General features: G+C 40.6%; 1 long non-coding RNA gene across 1 annotated transcript in view; it reads right to left on the bottom strand.

Annotated features, from left to right (window-relative positions):
* The window catches only part of LOC142664054 (uncharacterized), a 72401-nt gene extending 58659 nt beyond the window's left edge, over nucleotides 1–13742 (bottom strand). Inside the window, exons 1-2 of the long non-coding RNA XR_012851181.1 lie at nucleotides 13696–13742; nucleotides 8129–8242 (exon numbers count right to left, since the gene is read on the bottom strand). This is a non-coding gene — a long non-coding RNA (uncharacterized LOC142664054). The remainder of the gene's footprint in view (nucleotides 1–8128; nucleotides 8243–13695) is intronic.
* Nucleotides 13743–15161: the final 1419 nt, after the last annotated feature.

The raw sequence follows: 15161 nt of genomic DNA, 5'->3' as shown, positions 1-15161 counted from the left end.
GTTTCCTCTGACCTCTCTCTCTGAATCAGCAGCGGACATACCGCTAATGCAGTAGGTGCAGGTGCACAGGGGCCCCAAGACGTGGGTGGTACATCTCTACCACAGTTAGATTAAGGAAGCAGAAGCTAAGTTGGCACGGTACTGAAGTCTTGATTTTTTAGAAAGTTGCTATGTCGGGAGGGGCGTGGCTTAATGGCAATGTGGACAGAGTTAACCTGACTCGAGGGCAAGATTTTGTTGCAGCTTATAGGTATTCTACCAGGGTTTACCAATTGGAAAAAAGAGACCTGGTAATTTTGATTGATGTGTAATTCATGTAGTCAGTGTGTGTTATGTGTCCTGTGCATGTGTGTGGTGTGTGAATGGTGCTTATGCATCATGTGTGCTGTCTGAGTGGCGCGCGTGTGGCATGTGTGCTTTGTGTGTGTGGCTTGTGTCCAGCATGTGAGTGATGTGTAAATGACGCTTGTTTGTTGTATGTGTAAGTGGTTCATGTGCATACTGTGTCCTGTTTTTGAGTGGTGCAGCTGCTTCATTTGTCCTATGTGTAAGTGGTGCATATGCGGCATGTATCCTGGTTATGGGTGGCACATGTGCAGTATGGCATCAGTGCAGGGCCTGCTTAAGGTTTATATGGGCACCTGGGCGACACAGACTTAGTGGGTCCCTTTGTAGGGGAACTTACGGCGGCAGTAAAACGGCAGAAAATCGCAGTTTGTCCCCCATATATAAGTTAGGCCGTTTTTATGACCACAAATAGAAGTTAGTCCACCAGTTTGTGCCCCCAAATAAAAGTTAGGCTCCCTTTATGTCTCCATATAAAAGTTATGCTACAGTTTGTGCCCTCATATATACAGTGCCCTCTGTAGAAATTTCCACAGTGCCCTCTGTAGATAATGCCACATTGGCCTTTTTCGATAATGTCACAGTGCCCCCTGTAGATAGTGCCACACACACACACCTTTGTAGATAGTGCCACACACACCCTTGTAGATAGTGTGACATCCCCCTGTAAATAGCACCACACCCCCCCTGTAGAAAGCGCGACAAACACCCTACTCTGTAGATAGTGCTGCAATCCCTATCTGTAGATAGCACCAGTGGGGCTCCCTTTAGGACTGGAATCCCCAGCCAGAGAATTGCTGACGCTCTGGCAGGGGATTCCTCTCCTGGAGGTGCTTCTGACATCACTGTCCATAAATGGATACTGATAATAGGGGCTTTTCCAAGAGCAAAATCCCTGGTCAGAGCTTTGGCAACGCTCTGGCCGAGGATTCCGCTCCTGGAGGAGCCCCTGACGTCACTGTGCGTATCACGTCAGGGGCTCCCCTCCCTCTAGACAGGTCAACGCCAGCTCATGCTACTGTAAGCAGCTTGCGTGGCCTAAATGTGCTACCATGGCCTGTAGCGTCTCCGGACTTGTCTCCCATCGAGCACATCTGAGACTTCATTTGTCGGCAAGTGCAAAGGGAGCTTCCAGCAGCCAATCTTGATGCTTTGTGTTCCCAAGTGCATTCAGCATGGCATAACATTCCTCAGAATACCATCAATAACCTTATTGATACCATGCCAAGGTGTGTAAATGCATGTAATTCTGTGCATAGCACTCATACCCGATACTGAATAAATCAAGATGTTTTGGAATATTTTGTTTCCATATTTTTTTATCATTTACATATTCTTAACATGTCTATCGATCCAGTGATTTCCACAATTCCAAAACTAGCAATTTCAATGTTCAGGAGTGTATATATACATATATATATATATATATATATATATATATATATATATATAGTGATCAAAAAAGTAGGCAGCACACCATCGGATTTAGTGAAAAAGAGGGTACTTTATTAACCCTAAGTGCGACGTTTCAGCTCTATCCACTAGAGCCTTTCTCAAGCAAATGACAAGTGGAACAACAGTGGTATAAAACAGGTTCACAATTGAAACAATTAATAACAGTAATTAAATACAAATCAGAACATACTGTATAGAGATGTAAATATAGTGTAAACAAATCAATGGTGATAATATATCGATGCACATATAGACAAAGAGCAATAGTACAAAAAGTGCTGAGGGATACACTAACGCATTAATGCATCTAATATGTGTAAATGGTGATAATATCCACACATGTGTACATAATCATGATCAAAACAAGTTAAAAACAAGGGGATATCACCTGGGGATGTTAGATCATACAGCCGCCATAGCGGCGTCCACGAGGCGCAACCGCGCATGCGCGGACATATGACTGAGGGCGAAGGTCACCCAAGACGAGTGACATACTCGGCGCATGCGCAACTAAGTGTATCGGCGCCATCTTAGGTACTGGCTGTAAAGAGGTAAAGGCAATTACTAGGTAACGTGCCCAGAAATCAAACAAATACTGGTGAACCGAACGAGGACAAAGGTGGTAGACATAAAGGTCCACAGATATCACGGACCCCGACATTTAGATAAGCTCTTATCCAGTAAGGGGAGACACCGTCCAGAATAAGCTAGAGGGAGGACAGGAGGACATAGATCAGCGGAACGCCGATCCCTGCCACTCTCATATAGGGAAGGCACTGTCACAAATGCGTGAAAAAACACACAAATGCATATAGGCGCAATCCCAAAACCCCCCCATTAGCAACATAGGACGTGTATAGGGAGCGAAACCGGAGAGCACTTATGTCCAAGACGGGTTATGGTCACATGGAAGCATATATGTTAATAATCACCACCAGTCATCTCCGGACCCAGATTGCATAAATTTAATAAGACAGTACCATACAGCATAGCACCAGGATAATCAGTCATAAAAACAAAATAAAACAATGATCCAACCGATCCATATAAGTGATATCCCAAAAGATGAATCTTCATCTAGAAAAAGAGAAACAGAGTTAGTATGTATTCAGTAAAACATTCTTGTCAAATATACGGAACAAGAGGTCAGAGCATACCACCCCTGGGACTCAATGTAGGGGGTCTACATCAGACCACCTAATGCGAAATCAACATTTAAACCCCTTGGTTTTAAAGTATCCAGTTTCCCAATCCATTGAAGTTCTCTTAGTTTCAGGAGTTTAGTCCTGTCACCGCCCCTTCTAGGTAGTGGAATGTGATCTAGAATTGTAAATCTAAGTTGCTGTTCGGAGTGTCCAAGGTCGGAAAAATGTTTGGATACAGGAAGATCCAACCTCTTTTTCCTGATGGTATACCTATGTTGGTTGAGTCTGGTTTTTAAATCTAAAGTGGTCTCACCCACGTACAGAAGCTTACACGGACATTGCAATACATAAATAACAAAATCACTGTTACATGTTAAGTAATGCCTAATGTGAAATTGTTTGCCTGTGCCAGGATGTTCAAAGATTTGCCCCTTACACATAAGGTTACAGTTGACACAGCACAACCACGGATAACATCCAAATCTCTGTTTGTATAGAAACATTTGTTTCTTGGCTCTAAAAGGGCCAATATCGGCTTTGACTAACTTATTTTTAAGACACGGTGGTCTACGATATGAAAAAAGTGGAGGTTTGGTAAATTCATTGACACGGGGAAGACATTTGCCCAACATGGGCCAATGTCGCCTGATCACATTAGCGATCTCTTTGCTACTTTCCGTGTAGGTCGAAACAAAAGGAATACGACCTAATTCAGTTGCTGAATCCGTTGATTCTAAAAGTGTCGTCCTGTCAATTCTGTCTACTCTGGCTCTATGTTTGTCCAAGAGTCTCGTCGGATATCCGCGTTTTTTAAACCGATCCATCATCAAATCCAATGTCTTGTCAGAACTGTCTTTGTCACTGACCACCCTTTTGACGCGCATAAGCTGACTAGTAGGTAAGCTTTCCACCATTTTACGTGGATGACTACTAGAAAAGAGGAGTAAATTGTTACAGTCAGTCGATTTAACAAACAATTCAGTACTGAAATGATCACCTGTGATCCTGACCAATACATCCAGGAATTGAATCTCTGACTCAGACTGCACCAGTGTGAATTTTACTCCCTCGTCTACTGAGTTTAAAAAGATGTGAAAATCAGTCAGCATTGTGTGGTCTCCAGACCAAATTAAGAAAATATCATCGATGTAACGCCACCACTTCACAACATGTTTGAAGTGATGGGAAACATAGATGGAGGTTTCTTCTAGTGTACGCATATAAATATTGGCGTAAGTGGGGGCAATGTTCGACCCCATTGCAGTACCTCGTAGTTGTAGGAAGAAGTCATCCCCAAACAGAAAATAGTTGCATCTCAAAATAATGTCTAACAGTTGTAAGAGAAAAATGCGACAATCGGGTGAGAGATCAGACCGTTGCAAAAAATCTTCCACAGCCTGCAGGCCCCTGACATGGTCAATGACGGTATAAAGGCTCGTAACATCAAAAGATGCAAGTATGATACTTCTATCCTTAGGTATAGAGACTCCCTGCAATTTTGTTAAAAAATCAGAGGTATCCCTAATGTAAGAATCGGCCCCTATAGCATAGGATCTTAAAATTGTATCAAGAAAAATAGCCACATGGCAAAAAATTGAATCAGTACCGGACACAATAGGTCGACCCGGAGGATTGTTAAGGGTTTTGTGGATTTTAGGGAGCGTGTATAGAACCGGAGTTCTAGGATGTTCAATAATCAAATAATTGCTCAAATTCTCATCAATAATCCCTCCTAGTTTAGCTTCGTCCAGTACCATCCTAATTTTTCTACTGATCTCAAATTTGGGATCATATGAGATCCGCCTGTATACAGAGGAATCACTCAATTGTCTCCGTATCTCACTTACGTACAGAGTAGTGTCCATAATAACAACCGCCCCACCCTTGTCAGCTGGTTTAATTGTAATACTCCTATCTTTAGTGAGCTCATTAAGTGCCTCAAATTCTGCTGTAGTAAGATTGGGGTGTGCAAATCTATTGTCAGAGCTGGGACCCACTTTAATAGCTTCAATATCATTCCTAACTGCAGTACTGAATGCCTCAATAGCCGGTATATTCGATGGAGGTATGAAATTACTCCCTTTAAAAAGACCCACACATTTAAGATTCAATTCAGAACTCTGGATTGGTGTATCAAAAAGCTTCTCAGAGAACCACCATTTTAATTTAATGGATCTAAAAAAGCGAAATAAATCTTTTTCAATAGAGAACCAATCAGTGCATGCAGCAGGACAAAACAACAAACCCTTATTCAGAAGTGAAGATTGAGCAACAGTCAATACCTTGGAGGAGATATTTATGATTATCGTTTCCTCAACTCCATTGGACCTCTCCTCATCTGTGGTCTGGGCCTGTTCACTCTCTGGTTTAGACCGCCAACCGTGCCTTCTGCCCCCTCTCCTAGTACGCTTCCTGCCGGTAAAGAAGAGTCCGGGGTCTCCCCTAAAAAAGGAAAGGAATTATCCATCCCAACTTTATTGGGTGCGAAAGATCTCCTGCGTCTCTCTTTCTCTCTTTTTCTAGATGAAGATTCATCTTTTGGGATATCACTTATATGGATCGGTTGGATCATTGTTTTATTTTGTTTTTATGACTGATTATCCTGGTGCTATGCTGTATGGTACTGTCTTATTAAATTTATGCAATCTGGGTCCGGAGATGACTGGTGGTGATTATTGACATATATGCTTCCATGTGACCATAACCCGTCTTGGACATAAGTGCTCTCCGGTTTCGCTCCCTATACACGTCCTATGTTGCTAATGGGGGGGTTTTGGGATTGCGCCTATATGCATTTGTGTGTTTTTTCACGCATTTGTGACAGTGCCTTCCCTATATGAGAGTGGCAGGGATCGGCGTTCCGCTGATCTATGTCCTCCTGTCCTCCCTCTAGCTTATTCTGGACGGTGTCTCCCCTTACTGGATAAGAGCTTATCTAAATGTCGGGGTCCGTGATATCTGTGGACCTTTATGTCTACCACCTTTGTCCTCGTTCGGTTCACCAGTATTTGTTTAATTTCTGGGCACGTTACCTAGTAATTGCCTTTACCTCTTTACAGCCAGTACCTAAGATGGCGCCGATACACTTAGTTGCGCAGTGCGCATGCGCCGAGTATGTCACTCGTCTTGGGTGACCTTCGCCCTCAGTCATATGTCCGCGCATGCGCGGTTGCGCCTCGTGGACGCCGCTATGGCGGCTGTATGATCTAACATCCCCAGGTGATATCCCCTTGTTTTTAACTTGTTTTGATCATGATTATGTACACATGTGTGGATATTATCACCATTTACACATATTAGATGCATTAATGCGTTAGTGTATCCCTCAGCACTTTTTGTACTATTGCTCTTTGTCTATATGTGCATCGATATATTATCACCATTGATTTGTTTACACTATATTTACATCTCTATACAGTATGTTCTGATTTGTATTTAATTACTGTTATTAATTGTTTCAATTGTGAACCTGTTTTATACCACTGTTGTTCCACTTGTCATTTGCTTGAGAAAGGCTCTAGTGGATAGAGCTGAAACGTCGCACTTAGGGTTAATAAAGTACCCTCTTTTTCACTAAATCCGATGGTGTGCTGCCTACTTTTTTGATCACTGTTGATATTGAGAGCTTCGGTCTGCTCTCGGAGGCTTGCACCCACATTCTTTGACCGGTGCTGCTGGATCCCCTTTTTTTGTTTCTGTATATATATATATATATATATATATATATATATATCAACGTCTACAGTGAAACTCGACAGTCTATTCTTGTTCTTAGAAATTAAGGCTATTCCATGCGAGAAATTGCCAAGAAACTGAAGATTTCCTACAATGGTGTGTACTACTCCCTTCAGAGGACAGCACAAACAGGCTCTAACCAGAGTAGAACGAGAAGTGGGAGGACCCGCTGCACAACTGAGCAACAAGAGAAGTACATTAGAGTCTCTAGTTTGAGAAATAGACGCCTCACAGGTCCTAAACTGGCAGCTTAATTAAATAGTACCCAGTGTCAACGTCTACAGTGAAGAGGCGACTCTGGGATGCTGGCCTTCAGGGCAGAGTGGCAAAGAAAAAGCCATATCTGAGACTGGCTAATAAAAGGAAAAGATTAATATGGGCAAAAGCACACAGACATAGGACAGAGGAAGATTGGAAAAAAGTGTTATGGACAGACGAATCGAAGTCTGAGGTGTTTGGATCACACAGAAGAACATTTGTGAGACACAGAACAACTGAAAAGATGCTGGAAGAGTGCCGGACGCCATCTGTCAAGCATGGTGGAGGTAATGTGATGGTCTTGGGTTGCTTTGGTGCTGGTAAAATGGGAGATTTGTACAAGGTAAAAGGGATTTTGAATAAGGAAGACGTGCCCATCAAGCCAATCCAACTTGTGGGAGGGCCTTCTGGAAGCATGGGGTGAAATTTCTCCCAATTACCTCAGCAAATTAACAGCTAGAATGCCAAAGGTCTGCAATGCTGTAATTACTGCAAATGGAGCATTCTTTGACGAAGGCAAAGTTTGAAGGAGAAAATTATTATTTCAAATAAAAATCATTATTTCTAACCTTGTCAATGTCTTGACTATATTTTCTAGTCATTTTGCAGCTCATTTGAAAACACAAAATTGTCTGGGTGACCCCAAACTTTTTAACGGTAGTGTATATATATATATATATATATATATATATATATATACACACACATACATATACACACTATCTGGCCAAAAGTATGTGGACACCTGACCATCACACCTACTGTATATGAGCTTGCTGGACATCACATTCCAGAACCATAGAAAAAAATATGATGTTGGGCATCTTCTTGCGAATAAAACAGCCTCTCCTTTTCTGGGAAGGCTTTCCACATGATTTTGGAGTATGTCTCTACAAATTTATGCCCATTCAGCCAAAAGAGCATTTGTGAGGTCAGTCACACAATCGGAATACCTATTCACTATTCATCCTAAAGTTGTTTAATGGGGTTGAGGTCAGGGCTCAGTGAAAATCATGCTTGTCAATCCATGTCTTTATGCACCTCACCTTGTGCACAGTGGCACAGTCATACTGGAACAGGAAAGTGCCTTCCCCAAACTACTGTCACAAAGTTTCAAGCATACAGTTGTCCAAATTGTCTTGTACATTGTAGCATTAACATTATCCTTCAATAACGGGTCTAGACCAAACCTTAAAATACAGCACCAGACCATTATCCCTCCTTCACCAACTTGTACAGTATTCTATGCATTCTTGTAGGTGGGGTTCTCCTGGCATCTGCCAAATGCAGATCAGTTCATCAGACTGCCAAACAGCAAAATGCACGGTTAGATAAGTACTGTACTTTAAATTTTGTGAAGCCTTATTTATGTAGAAGTATCCTATTAAATAAACTAATTTGCTACTCCATATTTCTTGTCTTGTCATTGTCAATGTGTTATAAGAGCAAAGTGGGCTGATGTCTATCTCTCTGCTTTATAATAATAGTCTCTGTGCTTTACAAATTGTAAGATTAGAAACTTTAATTGGGATTTTAGTATGAGTCTATGGCAATTGCTTGATTACTTGAATTATTGCTCTGAGGATAAGCAGTCTTGAACTCTCAGCATTGCCTTTAAATTCTTGTTTAAATGTGTGTTCTATATAATCATTGCCAATTTGGATTATTATGGAGCGCATTTAGTTTAAATTACTTACACTTCCTCAACCTCCATACATCTATAATTACAAAAACAATCCATTAGTCATGCAGTCAACAATCTTAAAATAAAAATAAACCACACACCTTTTTGTGTGAGTAAAAGTATACCGAAAGAAGAAAAAAGGAAAAACATTACAAATAAAAGAAAAACAGAATAAAAAAAAAGAGGTATTTTAAAAAGAAGTCGAGAAAAAGAAGAAAAGGGAGGAAAAATATAGCAAAATTCAAACAAGCATGAACAAAAAAGAAGAGGAAGAGGAAGAAGAAGAATGAAGAAGATATAAAAAGATGAATAAAAGCAAAACAGGTTGAAGAAATTGAAACAGAAATAAGAAAGAAGCCAAAAGAAGCTGAAATAAAGAAAAGGTTGAAAAAGAAACGGAAGTAAGAAAGGAAAGGAACCAGTAGTACTTTATTTTGTGTTTGTGTACAACTGAGTATAAAGGAGATGTATCAAAACTGGTGCAAAGGAATAAGAAGACTAGCTTTTGGCATTACCTTATTACCTTGCGGTATTATGAAGCATTAGACAGCTTATGTACTTTGTTTCTTACTGTGTTTCATTTTTTGTTATGTTTCCCTTTTATAATATTCTTATATTAAAACTGGTTACAATTAATTTTTCTTGGAGCTGACATTATCTTCTAATGTACCATACATATGAAGAAAAGTCAATGCAAGTATGTCACCGACACAATCATGTTTTTACTTTCTATTGAAAACTTTCAACAAAAAATATGTTTATAAACAAAAACTGGTGTACTTGCCCATAGCAACCAATCAGTTTCCTTCTCTCATGTGTCAGATGCCCTTTGGAAAATTAAAGCATTAACCTGATTGTCATGGGCAACTATTCCACTTTCATTTGCAACAAGTTTGGTTGTTCTTCATTAACCTCATAGACTTTTAAAAAAAAGGGGCAACACACATGCTCGACCAAAGCTCCATTCAAACTCCTTCTTATTGAAAACAGGGCCTAATAAACTACTAATCAGTGTAAAATGTATTGAAAACCAAATTCCAAAGTAAAACAAAAAAAGATAAACCCCTTTTACCTTACAAAATATTTTATTCTGAAAAAATATATTAAAAAAATACAATACATGATTGGTATCACCGCAATCATAATGAAAGGTACAATACAATGGCGTAATTGTTGTTTTTTGTTCATTACCCCATCCAGATTTTTTTTTTTTTATAAAAGTTAAGAAGTTCTATATACCCCAAAATATGTGGCAATGAAAACTACAACTCGTCCTGCAAAAAAAAAAAAAGCCCTCATAAAGTTGACAAAAAATAAAATAGCTATGGCTTTCGGAATGGGATTATAAGGGATCAAAATAGACTGCGTTCTTAAAGGGTTAAATGATTTGTGTAAACACAGTTCTGATATAGAATGAGTCCGTTCAATCTGTATACAGGACATGATGCTGTAGAACAAACATGTATGTGTTTTGTCTCTAACTGAGAAAGAGAGTGGACTAGTCCATTCAAAGGTTATACAAAGACACTAATTTCATCTCACTGTACAAAAATACCAATTCAGTCCAGATCAATCCTTTTTCTATTATATAGGCCTCAATCGACTCCGCCATGCAAACATACTGATGAGAAACAGCCATTTAAATCAATACAATAATCCCGTGTTTGCCTGAGGAACAAGCTGATGTATTGCTGTGTATTATGTATGGGAAATGTGTTTTTTTCTTAATTTTTATTAATATATGATTTAAACGGGAAAAAAGGTGTTTATTAACACCTTCCCGCCCAATCACGTAACTGTACTTGACAATTGGCGGTGCTTTGTGCCTTCTCACGTACAGTTACATGACGACAATAAATTGTCACCATGTCAAATGACACGGTAACAGCGGGCAGATCGCGGCGGCGAGTGACAACAGACACTCACTGCTCGCAGGTGATGGGTTGTTCTGCGCACATTACCGTTCCTACTTTGCCGGGCAGAGACCTGTAATGGTGTGCCAATGTCCCTTGGCACGTTCGTCTCGGATATAGAGATTGATGAGGCTAAAGGGACGTTGCATGAGCAGTCCCTTTGAAAAATAGAAGTAACATTATAAAGCCCCGTTCTTTCATCCTGTGAACATGCTCAAGTTCTACAATTTTTCCTTCAGTTCTCAAATATATTGCCCTTCAGTCCAATACAGTTCTAATTTTAATTCTCACTGCTTTAACTGTTCTTAACAGCTGTGGACTGACACATTTGTTGGTCATCTGCTTTGTTAGCATGACATAGTTACATACACTGGAAAATGCACTTCTAAGGGTTAATATGCTGTGGAAGGCAACCATGCCCCAAAAATAATAGATTTGGTAAAAAAATTACCACCTAAATACCATGATTCCGGCTATGAAAACCTAGCCAAATTTCCACAAGATTCTGCAAAAACACTTTTGGGTTAAAAAAGTGATCACACCCCTAGCAAAATTCCATGAGGAGTGTAGTTTACAAAATGGAGTCCCTTTTTGGAGTTTTTAATGTTTTTTAATGTTTTGGTCCCTCCAGGGCGTTGCAAACACGACATGGCACCGAAAACCATTCCAGCGATATCTGCGCTCCAAATGCCACTTCTTCCCTTCTGAGCACTGCCGTGGGTTTAAACAACAGTTTATTACCACATATGGGGTATTGCCGTAATTTGAAGAAATTGCTTTACAAATGTTGGGGTGTTTTTTCTTCTATATTCCTTGTAAAAATTAGAAAACTCTATGTTTTTTCAGAAATAAGTAGATTTTCATCTTCACAGACTAATACCAATAAATTCAGCAAAAAACCTGTGGTGTCAAAATGCTAACTATACCTCTAGAAAAATTCCTTGAGGGGCATCATTTCCAAAATGGGATACATTTTGGGGGGTTTCCACTGTTTTGGTCCCTACATTGCATTGCAAACGCGACATGGCACCGAAAACCATTGCAGCAAAATCTGCGCTCCAAAATCCAAATGTCACTCCTTCCCTTCTGAGCTCTGACGTGGGTCTAAACAGCAGTTTATTACCACATATGGGGCATTGCCGTAATCGGGAGAAATGGCTTTACAAATGTTGGGGTACTTTTTCTCCTATATTCCTTGTAAAAATTAGAAAACTATGTTTTTTCAGGAAAAAGTAGATTTTCATCTTCACAGACTAATTCCAATAAATTCAGCAAAAAAACTGTGGGGTCCAACTTCTAACTATACCCCTCACACAGGGCTAGCTTAGAAAAAATCTTGGCTCCTCGTATGCGATCAAAAAGTTCTGATATCAGTGGCAACGGATATCTATTTTTGACCGTGATCTGGTTGATTTTCGTATGAATCCCCTCCCCAAATTCTCCTTAATATAGGCCGACATAGATTGAGTCTCTTGCAACTAGAAAGGGTATACCCTACCACGGGGAAGGGATGCGTCAGTAACCAGTTCAATAGAGCAGTTATATGCCCGGTGTGGGGGTAGCGTCTCCGCTTCCCTCTTGCTGAAGACATCTGAGAACAGAGACTAGTGAGAAGGCAATCCTGCCAATGACTGAGGCAGAGGAGGCTGGACCGGATGGATCTACCCCAGGCAGCGGTTGAGGCACTTGGGACCTCACTGGAGAACTTCTCCAGAATTCCAGTGCAGAACTGTGGCATGTAGTCAGAGCCAAGGCAGACCCAGCAGCACAGGGTTGACGGCTTTGGGCAGGACAAGAAACTAGATGAGTTGAGAATGAAGGGAGCTTGGGGCTTGGAGCTTCAGCGGTTTGGTCACAGGTTACAATCGGGTTGGGCAGAGGCAGTCCATTCACTGACGCAATGATCAACGGCCTCTCCAGGAGGATTGTAGGCAACTGGAGAAGATCCACCAGGTCTCCCTGAATGAAGTTAGCTGCGGATCTAGAGTCCAGATAGGCAGAGACCCGGTGCGTCTTTCCTACTCTCTATGGCACTATGGTTACTGAGATGGAGAATTTTGAAGAAAGTCTTTCTCCACCCAGAGTTGTGTCTCCAACCAACCCTCTGGGGCTTCTGGGGGCACAGACACACAAGATGGCCTCTGAGGTCGCAATACAGACAGAGTCCCGTAAGCTTTTCTGCGTTGTTTCTCCTGCATAGACAACTTGAGATGGTCCATTCTCATAGACTCCTCTGGTGGATCAGCTGATGAGGGCAGCAGGGGTTGCTGAAATGTAGGTGCCGGCTTAGGGGCTCCTATCTCCCGACGAACCTCTTGGGACCGTTCTCGGATCCTCATGTCAATCCGGGAGGCCAGGAGAATGAGGTCATCCAGGGTAGATAGCAAATCTCGGGCAGCAAGTTTGTCCTTAATTTCAGGGGACAATCCCTGCCAGAATGTAGCCACCAAGACCTCGTTGCTCCAGGTTAGTTTGTCAGCCAGGGTGCGGAACTGAATTGTGTACTTGCACATGGACGTGTCTTCCTGGGATGCATCCCTGTCTTGCCCACGGAGGGTCAGCAGCGATGCAGCAGCCGATGAAACTCTCCTGCGTTCCTCATATATTGTACGGAAAGTCTGTACGAACCGCTGTAACTCACGGATCTCACAAGCGTGTGTGCGCACCCTATGGAACACAGCAGAGTGAAGTGGAAGTGAGGGGGAGATGCAGACCATGGCTGCGGCCGTCAGTGGGTGAGTAATCCCGACGGTCCGCGTCCATGGGTGTCACATATATACTGTGTTTTTTTTTTTTTACACTGTGTTTCTATTTAGCCCTTATACAGTTAATATTGTCGGGATCTCCTGTATATTTTATATGTTCTTATTATATATAATAAAAATAAGATATTCTATTTTAATACCATTAATAGTATATGATTCCTGGTCCTATTGCTTTTATGTCAGTATTAAATAGCATCATGGTAAGCGGGGGACCCTGATATCATTTTGCATTGGTGCCAAAGGTGTTTAAGTTAATCCTCTGATTACAAGACTTACATATCACATATATAAATCAAAATATGAATGCAATAAAGTTGTTGCAAGTTAATAGCAATCAACCTGTAACATCCAGTAAGGAACCAGGGTCAGTTTGCATCCTAGACTTATATACTTACCCCTTCACTGCGGCTGGGTAATTCCGGGTGATGCAGATCTTTTAACTGTCTGCAGCTGTTCAAAGTTATTAAAGAAACAGAATTACAATATTCCATCCAGATGATGACACAATAAAAATGACAAAGATCTGTCGGCCTTCAGTTGGAACAGTTGCCGTGACAACCCTCAGAGTTTTATTTTAATCTTTTCTGCTGTAGCTGCTTGATTATTTGGCAGAAAAATAAATATGTGTAAACACTTAAATGAACAAAAGACATTACAGGCAATAAACAAGATTACTGACAGTAAGCTAATCTGGTGAGGCGGAATATTTTCATGACAGTGCGGTCTTATGCTACATTAATGCAACCAGGGACTCTAATTTATTCACAAAATAAAAGGTTGACATGGCCAGCAGAGAGATAATTGCAGTTTTGTGCCGGAGCGATCCTCGTGCTGGTTTAGTGGCCATTTGTTGGAGTGTGTGTTTTAAACATTAGGACACAATAGGGAGCCCTTCACCTGGGCATATCTGCTCAATATAGGTGTGCTTCATTACACAAGACTGATGAGTTTCACTGACTGTGCTGAGGATCATGTGGAGACTGTCCAGATGTTATGTTCATTTCTAGATAGCTCTAAATGGCTTATGAAAAGAATTCATGCTCTATCTTTCTATGTACATGAAAAATGCCAGAAAGTCATACACTAGACATGCTGCAAAAAATACAGTAGTGTAATGACATTTTTTTTTTTAGGAAAAAAATGCCAAAGAAATGTAACTTTTTGTGCCCTTATCCATCTGTCGACTCACGTACAAGGGTTGTTTGCATGTAAGAAAATGCATTACATTTATTGGGACTTTGTACATGATCCATACAACAATACCCACACTGAGCGAGATTACTGGAGGTCTGGCTGTATATTTTTAGTCCCTCTCTATTTAGCCATAACCAAAATAATTGTGGTCACTATTGTCTGTATTTTTTATTGCTGTTGCTATTTATTTTTAATAATTGTATTCACTTGCCCGGTGAAGGCCTTGCAGGAGCTGATTTTGCATGTAGTTTATTATGTTTTATGTGATATTAGTATATTTTACTCTGCACGTTATTCAGACTTTGCATCTTGGAATCAATTTATAACAAAAACCATGAGGCAGTGCCGTTTCTGTTGTACCCCAGATGTAACCAGTGCCCAACTTACCCCATTAACTTACACTGAAGTTTGTTGGGTTTTGATAATAGTCTTCACATCAAATTTAGCAGAATTATTATAATTTTTTATTTTTTTGGGGTGAACAATCATTAACTTTAACGGTATTCTAAACATTTATCATGGTCGTCTAGTCCTAGGTCGCTTGATAAACGTTATCAAGTGTGTTGTTACGGTGAGCTACATAGGTATCTTTATACGGTAGATATGCTTGTGCTTGCTTTTGACTTTAATTATATACATGTGTGAATGCTATAGTAACTTTTATTGA

This window comes from Rhinoderma darwinii, chromosome 11 (genome assembly GCF_050947455.1).
Source record: "Rhinoderma darwinii isolate aRhiDar2 chromosome 11, aRhiDar2.hap1, whole genome shotgun sequence".
NCBI lineage: Eukaryota > Metazoa > Chordata > Amphibia > Anura > Rhinodermatidae > Rhinoderma > Rhinoderma darwinii.
The sequence above is the reverse complement of the archived record's forward strand: the minus strand, read 5'-3'. Positions and strand labels throughout refer to the sequence as shown.